Genomic DNA, 25065 nt, shown 5'->3' with positions numbered 1-25065 from the left:
CATGTTATAGAGCAGGAGGAGCTGAGCAGATTCATATATAGTTTTATGGGAAAACCTTCAGCAAAACTTGTATTTATTTAAAGGGGCTATCCAGGAAAAGATATTTATGGCTTCTCAGGATAGTTCATCAGTATCCGATCTGCAGGGGTTGAGCGCTGAAGTCTCTTCCTAGGCCAGAGACATTGGTCACATGGCCTAGTTGCAGCTCAGCCCCATTCAAGTCAATGGGGCTGAGCTGCAATACCAAGCACTGCCACTATACAATGTATGGTGCTGTCCTTGGAAAGCTGCTGGGAGCCTGCATCGCTCACCAGAGCTCCAGCGAGAGCAGCAGCTCCCTGCAACAGCGGGAGACACTTGGCCCCCCCACTGATGTGATATGATGACCTTTCTTGAGGAGAAGTAATTTACCTTTTCCAAGATACCCCTTTAAATTCCTGCTCTTTTTGGGCTTTAAAGTCAAGGTGGTGGTTCTATCAGCGATTGAAAGCCTCTTAGGCCTCCTGCACACGGCCGTTATTTTTTCCCGTTTACTGGCCGTTTTTTGCGTTCCGTATACGGAACCATTCATTTCAATGGTTCCGCAAAAAAAAAAACTGAATGTACTCCGTATTCATTCCGTTTCCGTATTTCCGTTGTTCTTTTTTAACATAGAACATGTCCTATTATTGCCCGCAAATCACGGTCCGTGGCTCCATTCAAGTGAATGGGTCCGCAAAAAAAACGGAACACATACGGAAATGCATCCGTATGTCTTCCGTTTCCGTTCCGTTTTTTGCTGAACCATCTATTGAAAATGGTATGCCCAGCCCAATTTTATCTATGTAATTACTGTATATGCCAAACGGAACAGAAACTGAAACAAAAAACGGAACAACTGATCCGTGAAAAACGGACCGCAAAACACTGAAAAAGCCATACGGTCGTGTGCAATAGGCCTTACTGTGTATACAGAGATGACTGTCAATCACTGATGGGACCCCCTTGTTGATTTCAAGCTCAGAAAGAGCAGGAATTTAAATGAATGAAATCCGAGTTAGGCTACATGCACAGGAATGTTGTTTGTTTCCGTGTCCGTTCCGTTTTTTGTTTGTTTTTTGCAGATAGGATGCGGACCCATTCATTTCAATGGGTCCGCAAAAAAAAAAAAATGCGGACAGCACATTGTCATCAGTATGTCCGTTACGTAGCCCCACAAAAAAAATAGAACATGTACTATTCTTGTCAGTTTTAGGCCTTGTTGGATCCGCAAATTTTTTTATTTTTTTTTGCAGACCGCAAAGCACATACGGTCGTGTGCATGTAGCCTTATACTAAATCTTTTCCCACAAAAATATATATCAATCTGCTCAGCAAATCCTGCCTGCAGATTACGTTGCATTTTCATGGTGACAGATTCCCTTTAAATGGGAGCCCATTTGTACAGGGATTTATATTGTGAAACTGCACTGCATCATATTGTGCTTTAAATGCTGTTATTCAAGAAAATCAGTAGAATAAAAAAAAGTATAATAATAAAAGGCACATCGGAAATTAAAAAAAGGCCATATCCTCTGGTTTCAGCACTGAAAATCTTATCTTATTTTATTTTTGCTTACTTTTATATATTTAATGAATAACGGATATAATCATTTCACTGTTAAGGTGTTAAAGGGACACTTCCAGCAAACCTTTTAATTACTTTTCTAAAACCTGGATGGATGGCTTTCTGGATATGAATTTTTAATTTTGCTCCATCCTGTGTCCTCTCCTACAGACCGCAGCAGTGATGTCCCATATTCTGCTGTAGTCCATTGCATTGTCCTCAGCAGTCGCATGCTGTCCGCTGCCGATGCCAGTGATTGGCTGAAGAGGAAGTCCCTGCAGCAACCAAAAGGTCACTGCTGCAATCTGGTGGAGGGACCAAATGAAAACCTTTTAAACTTCCACTCTGTCTAGAATTTTAGCACAGCAGTCTCCCTTTAAAGGGTAACAAAACCTTTGTTAAAAGAAACAAACTTTTGTCGGCCCTGCTCACCTTTTCAGGCGTGTAAAGTACGGATCCACAAAGTTTTTGGGATGTGTAATCCACACGCTCGTAAAGCCAAGCAGAACCAATGAAAAGCCAAAGGGGCAGAGTGGTCGTTGCAACACTTCTGCCTTTTTTTTTTTTTTTTTTTTTTTTTTTATAACAAAGGTTTGTACCCTTTAACGCTCAATTTAGTGCTCAGGCCAGGGATCAGTTGGGGTGGTTACTCATTTAGAGCACCATACCTCTCCCTTATGTTGTCTCAGCCATGTAGCTGGTCAGGGCTCTCATATTACACTTTTCAATGCACTGTTCCTCATTGTTTCTCTAATACTTTTTCCCCTCCGCCTTGTACAAAGTTAGTCAAACCATAACACAACCGTATTTTGCATCCGTGTCTGATTGCATAACGGACCCATTAATTTTGATGGGTCCTCAAAAAAAAAACAAAAAAAAAAACACCACTCGGATATCATCTGTATGCCTATTCTGCAAATTTTAGAACCTGTCCTGTTCTTGTCTGTATCCCGGACAAGAATAGTTCTTTCTAGTGATGGGAGCAAGAAAAAGGTGGAGTGCACATGAAGGTATCCGTATTTTGCGGACCGCAATATGGACACAGTCGTGTACATGAGGCCCAATGCAAATAAAACAGAGTATACTGACACAACTGAATAAGAATATGTGCAAGATACTATAAATGTGGGGAAAACACCCCAGAGGAAGTGCATGGAAAATGTGAGCGTGAAGAGGAGGGCTTTTCAGGTGATCTACAGATCATTTTTGGTACAATATTAACTTTGGCTTCATACTATAAAAGTATAAACTGCTGGTCTAGAAGTTCTATTCGTTTATCCTAGGCATATCAACCAAACAGTAAAGCAGTTATTTCTAATCCCCCACCTACTGTATTAATGAGACTACCTTAGAGGTCTATTTCCTGTGCAGCAGTTATATAAATTTATAAGATGATTCCTCTATACCCTTGATGGCTTATCTATGAGAACCGCTAGAGGAGGACAGTGTTATTTTATAATTAATGGCCTATTTTTTAAAAATCTGGAAGAATATATTTTCTATGAATATTGAATAAAAATAACCCTTTTCTGATGGAAGTGTCCCTTTTAGGGCTAAGCTGTTAAAGATTTAAAGCCTACCTAACCTTTGAAAGAACTTTGCATAAATCAATAGTACAGTGTGTGTGTTACATGAGGAATAACACTATTTCTGGCTATTATATGACTTGTATCTGAAAATGTTTAGCAGTATTCCCTTCTGCAGGCTATATCTGTAGTTTGCCATTTTGCCTGATCTGATGGATGATGCTGTTATAATGGCTTCGCTAGATTACCCACAGAAAGTAGAACATAATCTGCTTCTCGTTTAGAAACAACCCAAAGATCATGGAGGACATTATAGAGAAAATACTGGCCTATATTGATTTGCATAAAGCACTTGGGCAGAGATAGAAACTTCCTATTTAGCTGATGCAGTCTCTGCCATTACTCACTCCTCCGCTTTCTTCTGTGGCTGATTTAGAGCCGCACCTGATTTTGGCTCAAAATCACTGACCGAACACGGACGTGTGAATGAGACTTAACTCTAGCTCTGGGATCAGCAACCTCTCATACTAGTTGTGTTGAAACATAGACTCCCAGCATGCACACTTGCTTGGCTGTTCTTAAAAGTCCAGTAGAAGTAAATGGAGCCTGCTGGGAATTGTAGTTTAACAAAAACTGGAGTGCCGGAGGTTTCTGACCCCTTCTCTAGATTATCCTTGTAGGGTTATAGGTTTATTTTTAACATATATGTTGTTTTATCAGCTTTACAAGCTGTTACTATGTAAGAGAGATTACAAAGTTCAACTGTACTATCGATTTTATGCAAAGTTGTATAAAAAGCTAGTGACCATTTAAAGGGGTTCTGCAGTTCTTTTTTAAACTGATCTATCCTTTGGATAGATCAGCATCTGATCGGCGGGGGTCCAACACCCGGGACCCCTGCCGATCAGTTGTTTGAAAAGGTAGCCGCGGCCTTCTCGCTGTTTACCGCAGGCCCAGTGACGTCACGACTAGTATCAATGGCCTGGGCGGGGCTAAGCTCCATTGAGCTTATCCAGAGTATAGATCATCAGTTTAAAAAAAAAATGCAAAACCCCTTTAAGCTATCATTGTCACCTCTTATTTCATTGCATGTGGATTTGTAGAATACATTGCATGTAGATGTCAATATTTTTGTATTCATTCATTTTGATGTTTACTTTTTTGTTTACCTTTTTATGGCTCTTGTCTAAATTAAGATTCGGAAATATACAACTATTAAAACATTTCTGACTTCTCAGTATATTTGTATATATTCGCCTATTGAATACATGTGTAAAAAATTTACGGGTAGTAGTGATTTGCCTGGGTGCGATACCATTTACCAGAAGCTTGAAAACTGTCTTAGGCTACTTTCACACTGGCGTTTCTGGGTCCGCCTGTGAGATCCGTTTCAGGGCTCTCACAAGCGGCCCAAAACTGATCCGTTTAGCCCCAATGCATTCTGAATGGATAAGGATCTGTTCAGAATGCATCAGTTTGCCTCCATTCCGCTCTGGAGGCGGACACAAACGCTGCTTGCAGCATTTTGATGTCCGCATGACGATGCAGAGCCAAACGGATCCGTCCTGACTTACAATGTAAGTCAATGGGGACGGATCTGTTTTCACTGACACAATATGGTGCAATTGAAAACGGATCCGCCTCCCATTGACTTTCAGTGTAAGTCAAAACGGATCAGTTTGCATTATCATGAACAAAAAAATAAATGTTTTATTTTTTTTTGCTTATGGTAATGCAAATGGATCTGTTCTAAACGGATACAAGCGTTTGCATTATAGGTGCGGATCCATCTGTGCAGATACCAGACGGATCCGCACCTAACGCAGGTGTGAAAGTAGCCTAAGGGCTCATCCAGACGGCCGTATGCTATCCGCAAAAATGCGGATCCGTTTTTTTGCGGATTAGATGCTGACCCATTCACTTCTATAGGGCCATTTTCTATTCTACGGTTCCGCAAAACAAATGAAACCGGTCCTATACTTGTCTGTGAAAATCGGGACATGGCCCCATTGAAGTCTATGGGTCCGCAAAAATACTGAATGCTATTAGTTTTTTCTCGCCCATTCCATTGGGGGACACAGACCATGGGTATAGTTTAGGCCATTACTAGGAGGAGACACTGCAAATAAGAAAAAACAGCTCCTCCTCCACTGGCTATACCCCCCATGCTCCAACAGGAGGACCTCAGTTTTAGCTTAGTGTCTGATAAGGAGGTGACACTCCTGCTCCTGCAGGGTTGTCCCTGTAGTTTTTTTCTTCTCCTGTTTGTTTTTTTTCTAAACAGAGGTCGCATGGTGCGTCCCTGGTCTCTCAGTGGAGCGAGCGCCGGGGTCGAATGGCCGTTCCCGGCTACCTCCCTTTCCCCCCAGAAGATAAGTGGAACCGGGCTCGACCTGCAGCTCCGGTGGCCCACCAGATCCGGGGTCACCTAGTCCTGCCCTCTATCCAGTGCACTGCCACTCCTTGTGCCAGATGACTGAAGAGGTGACCCCCTGCTGGTCCGGAACAGAGGGTGAAGGCTGCAGGACTCAGATAAGTACACCGGCTCTCCTGCAAGCTCCCCCTCCCCCCGTGCTCACACTGACACGGTTCTTTAGGGCTTACCTGGGGATCTGGGAGGGCCGGCTGGTTGAGAGGGAGGAGGTATTCCTTCTTGTCCCCTGCATTCTGGCGGTGGGCGCCATTTTCAGAGCCGGGGTCTGCCTTTTTTCATAGATCCCGCGTGCGTTTTTTTTTTTTCGCGCGATATGTGAAGTGACTGGGGGGGGGGGGGGGGGGGCGAAGCCTATCGCGTCAGCTCTGGCGCTTCCGCTTTGCCTCAGCGCCTCTCCACGCTTGACTGCTACTCCAGCTCCTCACAGGTCACAGTAGGACAGATAGTGTTTCGCAAAGCTGTAGGAGACCCTGACTCCGGGATTGCCGCCATCATGCCAAGACCTGGGGCCCCCCAAAAATCTAAAGCGACACCTCAGGTCCCACTGGGATCCTGTAAGGTCTGCTGCTTGCCACTATCTGTTACAGGCTCCTGTGACTCTTGCCTTGCCTCGGGACAGGATCATCCACCTCCCGCTCCACCAAACCAGCCCAGTCCCTCCTCCGCCCCTTCGGAGCCCTCCTGGGCCTCTGCCATAGCTAGGGCGGCCGCGGACTTGGCCCAAGTCTCGCGCGCGGCTATGGCCTTTATGGAACGCATGGCGGCCACTGATCCACTGCCTGTGGTTAGCACCGCTCCACCTCCTGGTGCCCCCCACAGAGGACGCTCGACCGTTAAGAGGCAGCGTACGCAGCAGCATCCCTCCTCGGATGACTCTGCTTCCCCCCCCCCCCTCGCCTGGAGGCGTGTTCAGCCTCTCCCTCTCGCAGGGATTACAGGTCTGAAGGGGAAAGGTCCGGCTCGGACGAGGACACAGAGCTGGAACCCTCACCTAAGCTCTCCACCATGGTGGCAGACTTGGTCACGGCGGTACGTGACACCTTTGACATCCAGGGGGAACCTCCTTCTACTAGTAGCCAGGAATTCCCCCTCTTCCACTCCAGAAAACCAGAGGCAGTCACATTCCCCATTCATGGCGAGTTCGCCAAGGTCCTTTCTAAGGCTTGGGAACGCCCTAATCACAGTTTTTCTGCTACAAGGCGTATGGATACTCTTTATCCTTTCCCGGCAGATAACGTGCAGCAGTGGTCTTCTCCTCCTAAGGTCGACCCGCCGATGGCCAGATTGGCTAAGAATACGGCAATACCAGTCCTGGACGGGTCCTCCCTACAGGACTCTGTTGACAAGCGTTTGGACTCTCTTTCCATCTTTAATCTGGTGGGCACAGGTCTGCGGCCCGCGTTTGCCTCGGCCTGGGTAGCCAGGGCGCTTTCGGTGTGGTTGCAGCGCCATCATCAGGACCTCGCGGAGCAGGATGCCTCTGGACACCCTAAACTTCATCCTCCAGATGTCCCAGGCGACAACATTCCTCTGTGAGGCCTCATTGGACGTCAGCACTCTCTTTGCGTGGATTTCGGCCTTCTCGGTCACGCAGTGCAGGGAGGTCTGGTTGAAGGTCTAGGACGCCGAGGCTTCCTCCAAGCGCTCCCTCACTAACCTCCCCTTTGCGGGCTCCAGGCTCTTCGGTGCTAAGCTGGATGAGATTATCTCTGACGCTACGGGGGGGGGCAAGAGTACACACCTGCCCCAATCTAGATCCAAGCGCGCCTTCAGAGCTCAACCCTCTGGCTCTAGAAACCAGTCCTTTCGGTGCTTCTCCTCCAGGTCTGCGACAGCCCCCTCCTCCGGCGGCTCTCAGGACTCCCGCAAGAAGCCTTCCTTTAAGCCTCAACCTTCCTGGCGCCTGCGGGCACAGTTCCAGGGGAGTTCTGCCCCCCATCCCCCCCCCCCCCCCCCCCGTGGTTCCCAAGCAGTCCCCCCCCTGTCTGGAGAGCTCACGTTCAAGACGCCTGGGCCCTGGAAATTGTAACTTCCGGTTACAAGATAGAATTAGTTTCCAGACCTCCGGAACGTTTCTTTCCTTCTCGTGTTCCGGGGGATCCGACCCGAGCCTCGGCCCTTTTACAATCTGTTTCTTCCCTTCTGGTCAGGGGAGTAGTTGTTCCAGTTCCTCTGGAGGAACAGGGTGCAGGTTTCTACTCAAATCTCTTTGTAGTGCTAAAGGAGGGATCAGTGCGCCCGGTCCTAGACCTGAAGCTGTTAAACAAGTCCCTGCGGGTGCGGAGGTTCCGGATGGAATCCCACCGCTCCGTTATTGCTTCTCCTCTTCCAGGGGAGTTGCTCGCGTCGGTGGACATCCGGGATGCCTATCTGCATGTCCCTATCGCAGAATCTCACCACAGGTTCCTGCGCTTCACCATTGGCTACCGTCATTATCAGTTCGTCGCCCTTCCCTTTGGGCTAGCGACAGCCCCGCGGGTATTCACAAAGATCATGGCGCTTCTCCGTGCCAGGGGCATATCTCTGCTGCCCTACCTGGACGACATTCTGATAAAGGCTCCCTCTCGTCCCCAGGCTGAAGACAGCGTCAGGATCACTGTTCAGACTCTGCAACAGTTCGGCTGGCTGATCAACTTCCCGAAGTCCTCTCTCCAACCTTCCCAGAGGGTGACCTTCCTTGGGAATATTATGGACACTACTGCAGCCCGGGTATTCCTCCCGGATTGCAAGTTCTCACGGATACGGGAGTCGGTGTCTCGCCTTCTGCATTCCCCGTGTCTCTCCATCCGGGAGTGCATGCAGGTTCTGGGGCTTATGGTGGCCTCCTTCGAGGCAGTCCCCTTTGCCCAGTTTCACACTCAGCCTCTGCAGCAGGCAATCCTGTCTTTCTGGGACAGGACATCGAGGGGTCTGGACTCTCGGATCCACCTTCCTCCTCGGGTTCGCATGGACCTCCCCTCAGAATCTGACTTCGGGGAAATCCTTCATCCCAATCTCCTGGACAGTCGTCACCACCGATGCCAGTCTCCTGGGTTGGGGCGGCGTTCTCCAGGCTCGGACAGTTCAGGGTGTGTGGTCAGAAGTGGAAGCCCGCCTTCCGATCAACATATTGGAGCTCAGAGCAATTTTCCTCTCTCTCTCATTGGACCCCCCTCCTAACGGGTCTCCCGGTAAGGATCCAGTCGGACAATGCCACAGCCGTGGCCTACATCAATCATCAGGGTGGAACCCGCAGCCAGCCGATGATGCAGGAGGTGAAGAGGATCCTCCAGTGGGCGGAGGCTCACGTTCCAATATTGTCTGCAGTGTACATCCCAGGGGTCGAAAACTGGACGGCGGACTTTCTCAGCCGCAAAAGGGTGGATCCGGGAGAGTGGTCTCTGCATCCGCACGTATTCGAGGACGTCTGTCGCCGTTGAGGCGGCACGGACGTGGACTTGATGGCGTCCAGGCTCAACAACAAGGTTCCCACGTTCCTGGCCCAAGCTCAGGATCCGGAGGCGTCTGGGGTGGACGCTCTGGTGTCTCTGTGGCAAGACTTCGCACTCCTCTGTCTTCCCACCACTGCCTCTACTCCCAAAGGTTCTTCGCAGGGTCGCGGCAGAAGGAATCCCGACCATCCTCATCACTTCCCCGCGCCTGGTTCTCGGAGGTCACTCTGATGCTGGCGGACGTTCCGTGGCCTCTCCCTCTCAGGGAGGACCTGCTGTCTCAAGTACCTCTCTTCCACCAGAATTTACAACCACTTTTTTAACGGCATGGCTGTTGAGACCACCATCTTGAAGAAGAGGGTCTTCTCGGACTCTGTCGTGAAGACTATGATCAAAGCCAGGAAACCGGCTCCCTCACGGATATACTATCGTACCTGGAAGGCCTTTCTTGCCTTTTGTGAGAAGATAGGTGTTTTTCCCCTTCATTTCTCCGTTCCGGTGGTCCTCTCCTTTCTCCAGTCGGGTCTTGAGTTGGGAATGTCCCTGAGCTCTCTGAAGGGTCAGGTCTCCGCTCTGGCCATTTTATTTCAGCGCTCTCTGGCTCTGCTAGGTTCGGTGAGGACCTTCCTGCAGGGGGTGGCGCATTCGGCCCTCCGTATGTCCCTCCTCTGCCCCTCTGGGATCTGAACCTGGTTCTGTCTTCTCTCCAGGCGGCTCCTTTTGAGCCCCTGAGGAAATATTTCCCTGAGCTTTCTCACCTGGAAGGTGGTCTTTTTGGTGGCCATCACCTCTATCGGAGCTGGCCGCCCTTTCCTCTAAAGACCCCTTTTTGGTCTTCCACAATGACAAGGTGGTACTGCGCCCTGTCCCTTCCTTTTTGCCCAAGGTGGTTTCCGCCTTCCACCTTAATGAGGACATAGTCCTGCCATCCTTTTGCCCCGCTCCGGCGAAACCATTCGGTCGACTATTGCCATGGCCTATTGGTCCTGGGGTAGGGTTCCCCCAGCAGGGGTTACCGCGCCTCCTGGGCTAGGCGCAATCGAGCCTCTACATCACAACTTTGTAAGGAGGCCACCTGGTCGTCCTTACATACCTTTACAAAGTTCTACCAGCTGCACTCTTTGGCGTCTGCTGATGCTGCCCTAGGGCGCAAGGTATTGCAGGCTGTGGTTCCTGTTTAACCGTTGGACGTTTTCCCTCTGGAGGTGCTGGTCTTCCCACCCCATGGACTGCTCTAGGACGTCCCATGGTCTGTGTCCCCCAATGGAATGGGCGAGAAAAGGAGATTTTTTTTTTTGTGAAACTCACCTGTAAAATATTTTTCTCGTCTTTTCCATTGGGGGACACAGCTCCCACCCATTCTTGTCTGTTGCAGGAGGGGTTGGTTCTATTCTAGTGGGACCTTATGGTTAACGGCCTGACGGCAGTATTCCTGGGTTCTGTTATTCTTTGTTAATATTTGGTCTTTGGTCTCCTTCTCCTACTGCTTTTGCACGCACTGAGGTCCTCCTGTTGGAGCATGGGGGTATAGCCAGTGGAGGAGGAGCTGTTTTCTTATTTGCATAGTGTCTCCGACCAAGTAATGGCCTAAGCTATACCCATGGTCTCTGTCCCCCAATGGAAAAGACGAGAAAAAGATTTTACAAGTGAGTTTCACAAAAAATCTCCTTTTTGCGGATCCGCAAAAAACGGATAGCATTCAGTATTTTTGCGGACCGCACACGGCCGTCTGAATGAGCCCTAAGGGTGAGTATACTTTGCTTTAATTTACAATTTTACATGTTGGCCCAACCAATTTCTTAACCCCTTAAGGACCCAGCCATTTTTAGCAAATCTGACATGTGCCACTTGATGTGGTAATAACTTTAAAACGCTTTTACTTATCCAGGCCATTCTGAGATTGTACTTCATGACAGTGGTAAAATTGAGTCAAAAAAATTCATTTTTATTTATAAAGCAAAATACCACATTTACCAAAAATTTTGAAAAATTAGCAAATTTTAATTTCTCTACTTTTTATAATAAATAGTAATCACTCCAAAACTATTTATTACTTTACATTCCCCATATGTCTACTACATGTTTGGATTATTTTGTGAATGCCATTTTATTTTTTGGGGACGTTAGAAGGCTCAGAAGTTTAGAAGCAAATCTTGAAATTTTTCCAAAACCCACTTTTTAAGGACCAGTTCAGGTCACTTTGTGAGGCATACATAATAGAAACCACCCAAAAAATGACCCCCTTTTAGAAACTACACCCCTCAAGGTATTCAAAACTGATTTTACAAACTTTGTTAACCCTTTAGGTGTTCCACAAGAATTAATGGAAAATGGAGATAAAATTTCAGAATTTCACTTTTTGGGCAGATTTTTCAATTTTGAACCTTCCCCCCCCCCCCCCTTGCCATGTCACATTTGAAGACCCCCTGATGCACCCCTAGAGTAGAAACTCCCAAAAAGTGACCCCATTTTGGAAACTACGGGATAAGGTGGCAGTTTTGTTGGTACTATTTTAGGGTACATATGATTTTTGGTTGCTCTCTATTACACTTTTTGTGAGGCAAGGTAACAAAAAATAGCTGTTTTGGCACTGTTTATTTTTTGTCATTTACAATGTTTATCTGACAGGTTAGATCATGTGGTATTTTTATAGAGCAGGTTGTTATGGACGCGACAATACCAAATATGACTACTTTTTTGGTTGTTTGTTTCAGTTTTACATAAAGCATTTTTGAAAAAAAAATAGATTTTACTGTCTCCATATTCTGAAAGCCATAGTTTTTATTTTTTGGGCGACTGTCTTATGTAGGGGCTAATTTTTTTCGGTATGAGATGACTGGTGCTATTTTAGGGTGCATATGACTTTTTGATCGCTTGCTATTACACTTTTTGTGATGTAAGGTGACAAAAAATGGCTTGACACTTTTTTTTTTTTTACGGTGTTCACCTGAGGGGTTAGGTCATGTGGCGATTGTTTTAGGTAAGGATTCATTTTTGCGGGATGAGGTGATGGTTAGATTGGTACTATTTTGAGGGGCATACGCCTTTTTGATCGCTTGGTGTTGCACTTTTAGTGATGTAAGGTGACATAATTATTATTTTTTTTTTAGCACAGATTTTATTTTACTTTGTTTGACTGTTCATCTGAGGGGTTATGTCATGCGATTTTTTTTTTTTTTTTTTTTTTTTTTTTTTTTTTTTTTTAGAGCGGTCGATACCCAATATGTCTAGACATTTGTCTTTTTTCCCTATTTTTTACTTTATTTTGGGAAAAGCGCCCTTTTTTTTTTTTTTTACTTGAAATTTTCTTTTTTTAACTTCTTTTTTAACTTTATTTTTTGTCCCACTATGGGACAGGGTCTGATCCCTGTTTCAATACAGCACAATACATCTGTATTGTGCTGTATTGAACTGTCAGTGTCTTACACTGTAAGACGCTAACAGTTGCCTAGGAGACCCAGCCCTGGGGCTGGATCTCCTGGGCTTACGTAGCTGGCAGTCCTGATGCCTGTTCAAGGCATCGTGACTGCCATAGAAACCCTCGGTTCCCCGTCACCGCAGCACAGGGACCCGATGGGGATGTACAAGATGCCGCAAACCCCCTGTATGCTGGCAGATACAGCAGGGGCCCGGCTGTCAGTATCAGCCGGGCCCCTGCTGCTGATCGGGGCAGCAATTGTGGGGCAGTGCGTTAACGAGAATGCTCGTCCTAGTGCGTTAAGTACCTGCAAGTTAGGACGAGCATTCTCGTCCAAGGTCCTGAACGTGTTAAGGCTCGTTTGCATGGCCCGATGGAAGCATTCCTTCCTGACAACTGCCGGCTCATTAGTGGAGTACAGAAAAACGTATTTACATGCAGCAATCCCCTCCACTGTATGGGGACGAATAATAGGTGTTGCCATTACTTGTCCTCATACAGAATCATTGCTTCTGGGCAGCAGAGTCCTGTTTAGACAGAACGATCTGCTGCCCAAAAATGATGTGGTGTCTGCATGAATGATTGTTTCACCCAATGAATGAACGTTTTGCACGTACATCGAGTGATTAGCTGCACCTTTACATAGGCCTTCACAACTAATGAAGGCTCCAATAAACCTGAGACCGTTTTTCCCCCCACAAACATTTAGAAACAAATGCATTTAAAGGCTATGTACACCTTCAGGGGCATTTTTTTCATGATAGCATTTTACAAATTTTAGACTAAAAATCATTTTACTCAAATATTAAAATTAAAAATATTGAGCCGTTCTGTCACAAAGGATCCTGTTTATCTGTGTGAATCCTACTTTCATTTTGTATAGGTCATCTAATAAACCTTGGGGGGTCTTTCATTAAGATAGGTGGTTAAGACGCCGGCCTTAATGACCCCTATAGCTGTCGGTGGATCCGCCAAAGTTATGAAGAGGTGCAGGCCTCTAAATAACGTCGGCGTACCCAGTGAGAGTCTAAATGTAAGACTTTTTTTTAGACTTGGCATGAGTGGGGAGAAGTTGCAGATTGCGGCCAATAACCTTTGCACTGCAATCTGGGGCAGAAATATGCCTAATATAGGTGTATTTCTGGATAGTAAATTACCCCTCCCCCATCTCTAAATTACTAAAAGGTTATAAATAGAGATGAGCGAATTTCATATTTTGAAATTTGTTCACGCTTCATTTGGTGGTTAAAGCAGAATTGCGTTATGGATTCCGTTACCGCGGACCATAACGCAATTCTATGACAGAATGTATAGAAGTCTATGGGCTGCAAAACGGATCTGTCCCGTTTCCGTTATCCAGGGGAGTCCTCGCCTGAATAACAGGACTGATCTGTTATGCAGGCCATAGACTTCTATTATGATAGAATGAATAATGGACTGCCTCTAAAGCAGGGATGCTCAACCTGCAGCCCTCCAGCTGTTGTAAAACTCCCACCATACCCTGCTGTAGGCTGTCCAGGAATGATGGGAGTTGTAGTTCTGCAACTGCTAGAGGGCTGCATGCCTGCTCTAAAGGCATTCCGTCATAGAATTGCGTTATGGTCCGTGGTAATGGAATCCATAACGCAATTCTGCTTTTACCACCAAACGAAGCGTGAACAAATTTCATAACCGGAAATTTGCTCATCTCTAGTTATAAACACTTATTTAACCACCTCAGCTCCCCTAGCTTAAACCCCCTTAATGACCAGATCACTTTTTACAATTCTGCACTTCACTACTTTCACGGTTTATTGCTCGGTCATACAACTTACCACCCAAATGAATTTTACCTCCTTTTCTTCTCACTAATAGAGCTTTCATTTGGTGGTATTTCATTGCTGCTGCCATTTTTACATTTTTTTATATTAATCGAAATTTACCGAAATTTTTGCAAAAAAAATTCATTTTTCACTTTTGGTTGTAAAAACAAAACTACATTTCTATATAAATTTTTCTCAAAATTTATTGTTCTACATGTCTTTGATAAAAAAAAAAAAAATGCAATAAGTGTATATTTATTGGTTTGGGTAAAAGTTATAGCGTTTACAAACTATGGTACAAAAATGTGAATTTCCGCATTTTGAAGCAGCACTGACTTTCTGAGCACCTGTCATGTTTCCTGAGGTTCTACAATGCCCAGAAAGTAGAAAAACCTCACAAATGACCCAATTTCGGAAAGTAGACACACTAAGGTATTCGCTGATGGGCATAGGGAGTTCATAGAACTTTTTATTTTTTGTCACAAGTTAGCGGAAAATGATGATTTTTATTTTATTTTTTTCTTACAAAGTCTCATATTCCACTAACTTGTGACAAAAAATAAAAACTTCCATGAACTCACTATGCCCTTCACGAAATACCTTGGAGTGTCTTCTTTCCAAAATGGGGTAACTTGTGGGGTAGTTATACTGCCCTGGCATTTTAGGGGCCCTAATGCGTGAGAAGTAGTTTGAAATCCAAATGGGTAAAAAATGCCCTGTGAAATCCTAAAGGTGCTCTTTAGAATGTGGGCCCCTTTGCCCACCTAGGCTGCAAAAAAGTGTCACACATGTGGTATCGCCGTACTCAGGAGAAGTTAGGCAATGTGTTTTGGGGTGTCTTTTTACACATGCCCATGCTGGGTGAGATAAATATCTCTGTCAAATGCCAACTTTGTATAAAAAAAAAAGTGAAAAGTTGTCTTTTAGAGAGAGATTTCTCTCACCCAGCATGGGTATATGTAAAAAGACACCCCAAAACACATTGCCCAACTTCTCCTGAGTACGGCGATACCACGTGTGACACCTTTTTGCAGCCTAGGTGGGCAAAGTTACCCACATTCTAAAGAGCACCTTTAGGATTTCACAGGTCATTTTTTACACATTTTGATTTCAAACTACTTCCCACACATTAGGGCCCCTAAATTGCCAGGGCAGTATAACTACCCCACAAGTGACCCCATTTTGGAAAGAAGACACCCCAAGGTATTCCGTGAGGGGCATGGCGAGTTCCTAGAATTTAGTATTTTTTGTCACAAGTTAGCGGAAAATGATGATTTTTTTTTTTTCTTACAAAGTCTCATATTCCACTAACTTGTGACAAAAAATAAAAACTTCCATGAACTCACTATGCCCATCACGAAATACCTTGGGGTGTCTTCTTTCCAAAATGGGGTCACTTGTCGGGTAGTTATACTGCCCTGGCAATTTAGGGGCCCTAATGTGTGGGAAGTAGTTTGAAATCAAAATGTGTAAAAAATGACCTGTGAAATCCTAAAGGTGCTCTTTGGAATGTGGGCCCCTTTGTCCACCTAGGCTGCAAAAAAGTGTCACACATCTGGTATCGCCGTACTCAGGAGAAGTTGGGCAATGTGTTTTGGGGTGTCATTTTACATATACCCATGCTGGGTGAGATAAATATCTCGGCAAAAGACAACTTTTCCCATTTGTTTTATACAAAGTTGGCATTTGACCGAGATATCTCTCACCCAGCATGGGTATATGTAAAATGACACCCCAAAACACATTGCCCAACTTCTCCTGAGTACGGCGATACCAGATGTGTGACACTTTTTTGCAGCCTAGGTGGACAAAGGGGCCCACATTCCAAAGAGCACCTTTAGGATTTCACAGGTCATTTTTTACACATTTTGATTTCAAACTACTTCCCACACATTAGGGCCCCTAAATTGCCAGGGCAGTATAACTATCCCACAAGTTACCCCATTTTGGAAAGAAGACACCCCAAGGTATTTCGTGATGGGCATAGTGAGTTCATGGAAGTTTTTATTTTTTGTCACAAGTTAGTGGAATATGAGTCTGTAAGAAAAAAGAAATAAATAAAAAATCATTTTCCGCTAACTTGTGACAAAAAATAAAAAGTTCTATGAACTCACTATGCCCATCAGCGAATACCTTAGGGTGTCTACTTTCCGAAATGGGGTCATTTGTGGGTTTTTTTCTACTGTCTGGGCATTGTAGAACCTCAGGAAACATGACAGGTGTTCAGAAAGTCAGAGCTGCTTCAAAAAGCGGAAATTCACATTTTTGTACCATAGTTTGTAAACGCTATAACTTTTACCCAAACCATTTTTTTTTTACCCAAACATTTTTTTTTCTCAGACATGTAGAACAATAAATTGTTCTACATGTCAATTTCGATTAATAACAAAAAAAGTAAAAATGTCAGCAGCAATGAAATACCACCAAATGAAAGCTCTATTAGTGAGAAGAAAAGGAGGTAAAATTCATTTGGGTGGTAAGTTGCATGACCAAGCAATAAACGGTGAAAGTAGTGTAGTGCAGAAGTGTAAAAAGTGGCCTGGTCATTAAGGGTGTTTAAGCTAGGGGAGCTGAGGTGGTTAATGCAACTCCTTTTAAGTTGCATTACTGAAATAAATGAACTTCTGCATGATAACGAGATTTTTGGGAACTCACCTGTAAAATCTCTTTCTCGCTTTATTCATTGGGGGACACAGGACCGTGGGTATAGCTTGCTGTTGCCACTAAGAGGCGAAACTAGGCTGAAAGCTGTTAGCTCCTCCCCTGCAGGCTTTATCCCCTCCAGCCTGGAGAGAGCATATCAGTTTGTGCTTCAGCAGTAGGAGAAACAGAATTAAACTAAAACCAACAAGGAAAGCACACTGCCGTAAGACCGAACCAAACCCGGTCCCAACTGGCAAAACCTGGACCCACTTGCCGCATAACAAAAAATGGCTTAGGACAAAATGTTTTGCAGAATAATGTCCTCGTTAATGTGAAATGCAGATACAACCTTTGGTAGAAAAGACGGCACTGGGCGGAGCACTACCTTATCTTGATGGAACACCAAGAAGGGCTCCCTGCAGGAAAGAGCCGCCAGTTCTGACACCCGTCGAATAGATGTAATAGCCACCAAAAACGCCACTTTCCAGGAAAGCAACCGGAGGGAGACCTCTCTGAGGTTCAAATGGCACGGCCTGGGGCGAAACCAGAACTAGGTTCAGGTCCCAAGAGTGCAACGGCGGCCGATAGGGAGGCGCTGTGTGAGCCACCCCCTGTATGAAGGTTTTGACCGGACCTAAGACCGCCAGTGTACGCTGGAAAAAAATGGAAAGGGCTAAGACCTGCCCCTTCAAAGAACTACGAGCCAGACCCAGTTCTAATTTGAACTGAAGAAACGCTAGTACAGTAGCCAGGGAGAACCTCCTGGGAGGAAGACCGCGTTCCTCACAGAAGTGTAGGAAAGACTGCCAAGTCCGATAGTAAATCTTGGAAGAGGAGGCCTTCCTAGCCCTAATCATAGTCCGAATGACCACATCAGAAAAACCCCTCTGTTTCAACAGCCACGCCGTTAAACTTAGCGTATTTAAACTCTGATGGAAGACTGGGGCCCTGGGAGAGCAGGTCGGCCCTGAGTGGAAGAGGCCACGATGCATCCCCCAGAAGAAGAATGAGCACTGAGTACCAAGCTTGTCGAGGCCAGTCTGGGGTGATCCGGATTGTCTGGATGCCCTCCATCCTGATTCTGCGCAAGATCCGAGGTAGGAGTGGTAAGGGTGGAAACACGTAAAGGAATGAGAAGCTGTTCCATGGTGCCACGAGAGCATCCATGTTGTACGCCCTCGGGTCTCTTGCGCGGGAGCTTGTGATTGAGCCTGGACGCCATCAAGTCCATTTCCGGACGTCCCCACCGGAGACAAAGAGCCTCTAACACCTCCTGAAGGAGAGACCAGTCCCCCGGGTCCATCGTCGTCCGGCTGAGAAAGTCTGCCGTCCAATTGTCCACTCCCAAAATGTAGACTGCCGAAATCACCGGAACATGGGTTTCCGCCCACTGTAGAATCTTCGCAGACTCCTGCATCACCGCACGGCTGCGAGTCCCTCCTTGGTGGTTGATATAGGCCACCGCAGTGGCATTGTCCGACTGTACTCTGACCGGACGACCCTGCATAAGGGGAGTCCAATGGCGAAGGGAGAGGTAGATGGCCCGGAGTTCCAGGATGTTGATGCGCAGTTTGGACTCTGATGGAGACCAAACGCCCTGGACCGTCCAGGTGGCGAAGACCCCGCCCCAGCCGTGGAGGCTGGCATCGGTTGTAATGACAGTCCATGTCACTGGGAGAAAGGATTTCCCTGAAGACAGGTGCGCAGTCACGATCCACCAACTGAGTGCTGAGCGCACTTGCCGAGAGAGACGAATCCTGAGATCCAGAGAGTCCAGGGATTTGTCCCAGGATGACAAAATGGCCTGCTGAAAGTACAAAATGTGGAATTGGGCAAAAGGGATTGCCTCGAAGGAGGCCACCATCAGGCCCAGCACTTGCATACAATTGCGGATATACGCACTGCGGCGCTGGAGTAGCAGACGCACCGACCTCTGAATGTCCAGTCTCTTGTCCAGTGGCAGGCGTACCACGGCTGCCCCTGAATCTAACGTCATGCCCAGGAACCTGACCTGAGTGGCAGGAGACAGGAAGGACTTCCGCAGATTGACTATCCACCCAAAGCGGGATAGAGTGCTCATAGAGATCTGAAGACTCTACTTTCATTGAGACGCCGTAGGAGCCTTGATCAAGATGTCGTCCAGATACGGGAGAAGAGTAATGCCTCTGGATCGCAGAAGACCCAGAAGGGGGGCAAGCACCTTTGTGAATACTCGCAGAGCTGTCGCCAGACCGAATGGTAGGGCGACAAATTGGTAATGGGCCGAATGAATGCCAAACCGAAGAAAACATTGGTGAACGGTTGCGATGGGGACGTGGAGGTAGGCATCCTGGATGTCTATGGATGCCATAAATTCCCCTTTTACCAATGAAGCAACCACGGAACGGAGGGACTACATCCTGAATCTCTGAATACGGAGAAAGCGGTTTAATAACTTGAGGTCCAGCACTGGGCGGATATCGCCCTCCTTTTTGGGGACCACGAACCGGTTGGAATACAAACCCGTAAACCTTTCCTCTTAGGGGAACCGGCGGCGTTATCACCCCCGTGAGAGAAGGTATTGAACTGAACGTGAAAGAATGCTGCGGCTCGAACAGGATCCCTGGGAGGCTGAGAGGAAAAAACGGTAGGTGGGATAGACTTGAACTCTATCTTGTAGCCCGAGGAAACGACCTAGAGTGTCCATGCGTCCGAAATATGGGTTCGCCAAATCTCCTGAAAAAGGAGGAGATGCCCCCTTCATGCTGAAGGCTGTTTTCCTGGGGCGGAACGAGGTTGCTGAGCCTGCTGATGCCAGGCCTGCTGGGGCTTAAAGGACGGTCCCTTCCGTCGGTCTTGAGTGGACGGTCCTGCCGTTAAGGTGGGAGCTGGACGGGTGCCCGAGAACCGGCGAAAAGGACTGGTAACGGGAGGAGGAAACTCTAGAATGAAAGGGACGCTTCGCCTTAGGTTGGGGCAGATGGGTGCTTTTCCGAAATAATCTCGTCCAGCCGGGCCCCAAAGAGTCGTAACCCAGCAAAGGGAAGCCTCAAGGTCTGCCTTCCAGACATTGAGCCATAACTCTTGGCGAATAGATATCGCGAGAGCCGAGGAACAGGCGACCATCATCCCAGCGCCCAGAGCCGCTTCCAGAGATACTTCCCTGCCTGAGAAATTTGGACTGTTAAAGACTGAAGGTCAGAGGGGGGAAGGTCGGACGCTAGGTCTTGGTTCAAACGGACAGCCCACTCTGAGACCGCCTTGGCTACCTATGCAGAGGCGAAGATCGGACGTAATGCAGAAACACTAGCTGCAAAGATAGACTTGGAGAGTGACTCTATGCGACGGTCTACTGGGTCCTGGAGAGAAGAGTCGTCTGCCACCGAAATGACCGTGTTCTTAGCCAGGCGAGCGACCGGTGGATCCATCTTCGGTCCATTTTTCCACGTAATCGCCTGGAAAGGGATAGAGTAGGTCCAGTCGCTTCGGAACAATGAAGCGTAGACCTGGCTGGTGCCAAGCTTTTGCGACAACCACAGAAAAGTCGTTGTGTAATGGGAAAGACTTAGGTGCCTGTCTTGAACGCAGAAATGACACCCCCTGGTGGCTAGTGGAGGGAAGATCCTCCTGAACCTGGAAGGTGTCACGTATAGCTGATATCAGGCTATCTACCATGGATGCAATCTGAGAAGAATACTCCAGGTCCATTTCTGCATCCGAATCCCCAATCTCCCCCTCTGACAGTGCGTCACCTAAGAGGGAGGATGCCTATGATTGGGAGCCAGGAGGAGGAGGGGATGATGAGGCATCAGAGGAGGAACGGTGGCCTGTTCTGGGACGCTTACTAGGAAGTCTGCCTCTGGTCTGTACGCTATGCGACGGTGTGGATTGCACCGGTGGCGATTTCTCAACCAAACGACCAAGCAAGGAAAGGTTGGAATGGGAGATTTTAGAGAGGTCTTCCACTGCCCGGGACAGGGATCTTGCCCAGTCGGGTTCCCCATAGCCAGGATGGTCCTGCGCTTCTGTGGGCTGCTGAAGAATAGGGGGATGGCTCTGTGCAGGCGCATGACATGCAGAGCATAGTGTTAGTGACTGGCCACGAGGGAATTTCACTGAGCTTGAGGTGCAAGCATAGTAAATGGTCCTGCAGGGTACCTGAGGGGGAGTATTGGCTGATTGTGGCACGGTCTCTATGCTGGAGGGGGTAGCGATCTCCTACCAGAAAATATGGCAGTCCCCGGTCCTGTGTCTCACCCTGTAGCGCTGTGGGAAGGAGGAGGAAGCTGTGCTGCGGCGGCAGAATAAGCCCCGCCCCCTCAAACTCTGAGAATGAAGGCAGAGTGGCCGATTTGAGGAAGCCACGCCCCCCGCTCCGGTGCTCTCGTCAGGCAGCGCATGCGGCCGCCATTAACCACGGCCAAATCGATTTATCACCCCAGACAGTGGCCGCAGCGACAAGAATGGTGCCGCATGTGGCGATATGCGCCCTACTGAAAAAGGTGCCGATGCTGCGCTCCTAGAAAGGGTGTCTGGGGGGGGGGGCATTGAGGGAGGAGACTCTCACCCATCGCAGAATGCATGCGATGCCGCCGGTGGTGGACGCCAGGAGGGAGGAAACCCAGGTTGCTGAGCCAGTTGCTACCCCCTATAGGTCGGGAAGGGAGACAGGGAGAGGGGAAAATACTCACCTGACTTCATCTGTGGTCTACGCCCTTTAAATCTGTACCAGCAGGGCCACCACACAACCGCTAGCACCAGGCAGCAGGGGTCCGGGCAGAGAAGGGCTGGAGATTAGGTGGCCCTCTTGCTGGCGGGAAGCAGGGGAGCGAGGCTGCTCTGGTCCGCTTTATCTTCTTGGGGGAGGCAGGGCGGTGGAATCAGGGACACCGGCCAGCCTCCCAGGGAGACAGAAACGCCATGCGAATCTATGCCCCATTCAGTAAACCTATAAAAAATAAAAATATATAGAAAAAAATAAATCAAAAAGTGCCTCCTACGACACTAAGCTAAAAACTGATATGCTCTTTCCAGGCTGGAGGAGGTATAGCCTGCAGGGGAGGAGCTAACAGCTTTCAGCCTAGTGTCGCCTCCTAGTGGCAGCAGCAAGCTATACCCACGGTCCTGTGTTCCCCAATGATATGAGCGAGAAATTCGAATTTTTCGAGTTTCACCTGTATATGCATAATACCACTTCCCTCTACACAGTGCAATCTGCAGGCAGCATATAGAGCAGAAGGAGCTAAGAAGACTGAGATATAGTTTTGTGAGAAAATATTCAGTAAAGCTCACTATTTATTAATTTAATCCCTTGAGGACAGAGCCCCATTTTTCAAATCTGATGTGTCACTTTATGTCATGATAACTTTGGAGTGCTTTTACATATCCAAGTGATTCTGAGATGTGAAATGCTCAGTGAAATGTAAAGGCAAAGCCTATGGTACCGATGACCAAAACAGCCTTCATTGAACTAGTGGCGCAAAGGGTGTACTAAAGGAATTACTTATTTCCATTATAGGAGCCTCCTTGAGGATTTGTAATTGTAAGTAATTGATGGACTTAGGTCTTTTTTCAATTGTATTAACTATGTAACTAAGTAATAAAAATTATCTGATTAAAATAATAAATTATAAGGATCCTGTGACCTTGGTTCCTTCTGAATCAGAATAGGTTTATTTAGAAGTTCAATCTATATATGGGAAAATGGCTTACAGAACCTTTCTACCAAAAGTCAGACCAATACTGGATGTAAGCTAAGGTGCCACCAGCAATACTGAACTATAGGTTCCCACACACTCTGCGGCATTAGTATAGGCACTTCCATCTTCTATCCTGGACATGCTGTAAATGTGACATGTTTTTCGGTCCTGTGCAGACTGTGGTACTGGCAAGCCTTGTTCTCTAGCTGTCATGAGCTCTGAGGTTAATTCAGGCTTCAATGTTAGGCCCCGTGCACACGACCGTATCCGTTTTGCGGTATGCAAACTGTGGATTCGCAAAATACATATTTTTATATATATACAGTATGGACCAAAAGTTTGGACACACCTTCTCATTCAAAGAGTTTTCTTTATTTTCATGACTATGAAAATTGTAGATTCACACTGAAGGCATCAAAACTATGAATTAACACATGTGGAATTATATACATAACAAACAAGTGTGAAACAACTGAAAATATGTCATATTCTAGGTTCTTCAAAGTAGCCACCTTTTGCTTTGATTACTGCTTTGCACACTCTTGGCATTCTCTTGATGAGCTTCAAGAGGTAGTCCCCTGAAATGGTTTTCACTTCACAGGTGTGCCCTGTCAGGTTTAATAAGTGGGATTTCTTGCCTTATAAATGGGGTTGGGACCATCAGTTGCGTTGAGGAGAAGTCAGGTGGATACACAGCTGATAGTCCTACTGAATAGACTGTTAGAATTTGTATTATGGCAAGAAAAAAGCAGCTAAGTAAAGAAAAACGAGTGGCCATCATTACTTTAAGAAATGAAGGTCAGTCAGTCAGCCGAAAAATTGGGAAAACTTTGAAAGTAAGGGCTATTTAACCATGAAGGAAAGTGATGGGGTGCTGCGCCAGATGACCTGGCCTCCACAGTCACCGGACCTGAACCCAATCGAGATGGTTTGGGGTGAGCTGGACCGCAGAGTAAAGGCAAAAGGGCCAACAAGTGCTAAGCATCTCTGGGAACTCATTTAAGACTGTTGGAAGACCATTTCAGGGGACTACCTCTTGAAGCTCATCAAGAGAATGCCAAGAGTGTGCAAAGCAGTAATCAAAGCAAAAAGGTGGCTACTTTGAAGAACCTAGAATATGACATTTTCAGTTGTTTCACACTTGTTTGTTATGTATATAATTCTACATGTGTTAATTCATAGTTTTGATGCCTTCATAGTCATGAAAATAAAGAAGACTCTGAATGAGAAGGTGTGTCCAAACTTTTGGTCTGTATTGTATATATTTTTTATTTTTGCAGACCCATTGACTTCAATGGGTTTGTGGTCCACATTTTGCAGAACTATTCCATCTTTTTGCAGAACAGACATAAGGATTCAGAAAGCACACGGATAATCCATGTGCCTTCCTCATCCGTATGTCAGTTGCGGATCCGCAATTTGTGGCCTGCAAAGTACATACGGTTGTGTGCATGGAGCCTTATGGCATACTGCCTGAAACAGGGCCACAAGACCAGCATGGCCTGACGCCACTGATAGTGATGTACTTGGGCAATTTTCAGTCTGGAAATAGTCACCAGTCCTGTTGAATTTTATTAATATATACAGTATATTTTTTATATACAGTGCTGCCAATAATTATTCATAGCCCTGGCAAATTTTGACTTAGTTACTTTTATTCAACCAGCAAGTAATTTTTTGATGGGAAAGGACATGGGTGTCTCCCAAAAGATAATAAGACGATGTACAAGAGGCATTATTGTGGAAAAAAAACATTTCTCAGCTTTTATTTACATTTGAGCAAAAAGTGTCCAGTCCAAAATTATTCCTAACCTTCTCAATAATCAATAGAAAAGCCTTTATTGGCTATTACAGCAATCAAACGCTTCCTATAATTGCAGACCAGCTTTTTGCATGTCTCCACAGGTATTTGTGCCCATTCATCTTTAGCAATGAGCTCCAAATCTTTCAGGTTGGAGGGTCTTCTTGCCATCACCCTGATCTTTAGCTCCCTCCACAGATTCTCAATTGGATTCAAGTCTGGACTCTGGCTGGGCCACTCCAAAACGTTAATGTTGTTGTCTGCTAACCATTTCTTCACCACTTTTGCTGTGTGTTTTGGGTCATTGTCATGCAGTTTCTCTGCAGACTGCCTGATGTTGTCGTTGAGAATCCTCATGTATTGCTCTTTTTTCATGGTGCCGTTTGCTGTGATTAGGTTCCCTGGTCCATTGGCCAAAAAACACCCCCAAAGCATTAGGTTCCCACCACCATGTTTGACAGTGGGGATGGTGTTCTTTGGGTTGAAGGCTTCTCCTTTTTTACGCTAACTGGACACTTTTTGCTCAAATGTAAATGAAAGCTGAGAAATGTTTTTTTTTCCACAATAATGCCTCTTGTACATCGTCTTATTATCTTTTGGGAGACACCTATGTAATTTCCCGTCAGAAAAATACTTGCTGGTTGAATAAAAGTAATTTTAAGTCAAAATTTGCCAGGGGTATGAATAATTATGGGCAGCACTGTATATATATTATACAGTAGAGATGACCGTACACTTTACATGCTT

The 25065-nt window shown here is 46.4% G+C and overlaps 1 long non-coding RNA gene across 1 annotated transcript; it reads left to right on the top strand.

Moving 5' to 3' along the window:
• The first annotated feature begins 82 nt into the window (after nt 1-82).
• Nucleotides 83-14552, top strand: LOC121001580. The gene is made up of 3 exons (XR_005779093.1): nt 83-458; nt 5621-5623; nt 14541-14552. It is a non-coding gene; the product is annotated as an uncharacterized LOC121001580 (long non-coding RNA).
• Nucleotides 14553-25065: the final 10513 nt, after the last annotated feature.

This window comes from Bufo bufo, chromosome 5 (assembly GCF_905171765.1).
Source record: "Bufo bufo chromosome 5, aBufBuf1.1, whole genome shotgun sequence".
In the NCBI taxonomy this organism is placed as follows: Eukaryota; Metazoa; Chordata; class Amphibia; order Anura; family Bufonidae; genus Bufo; species Bufo bufo.
Note: the sequence above shows the minus strand (reverse complement) of the source record. Positions and strands in the feature narration are given on the sequence as shown.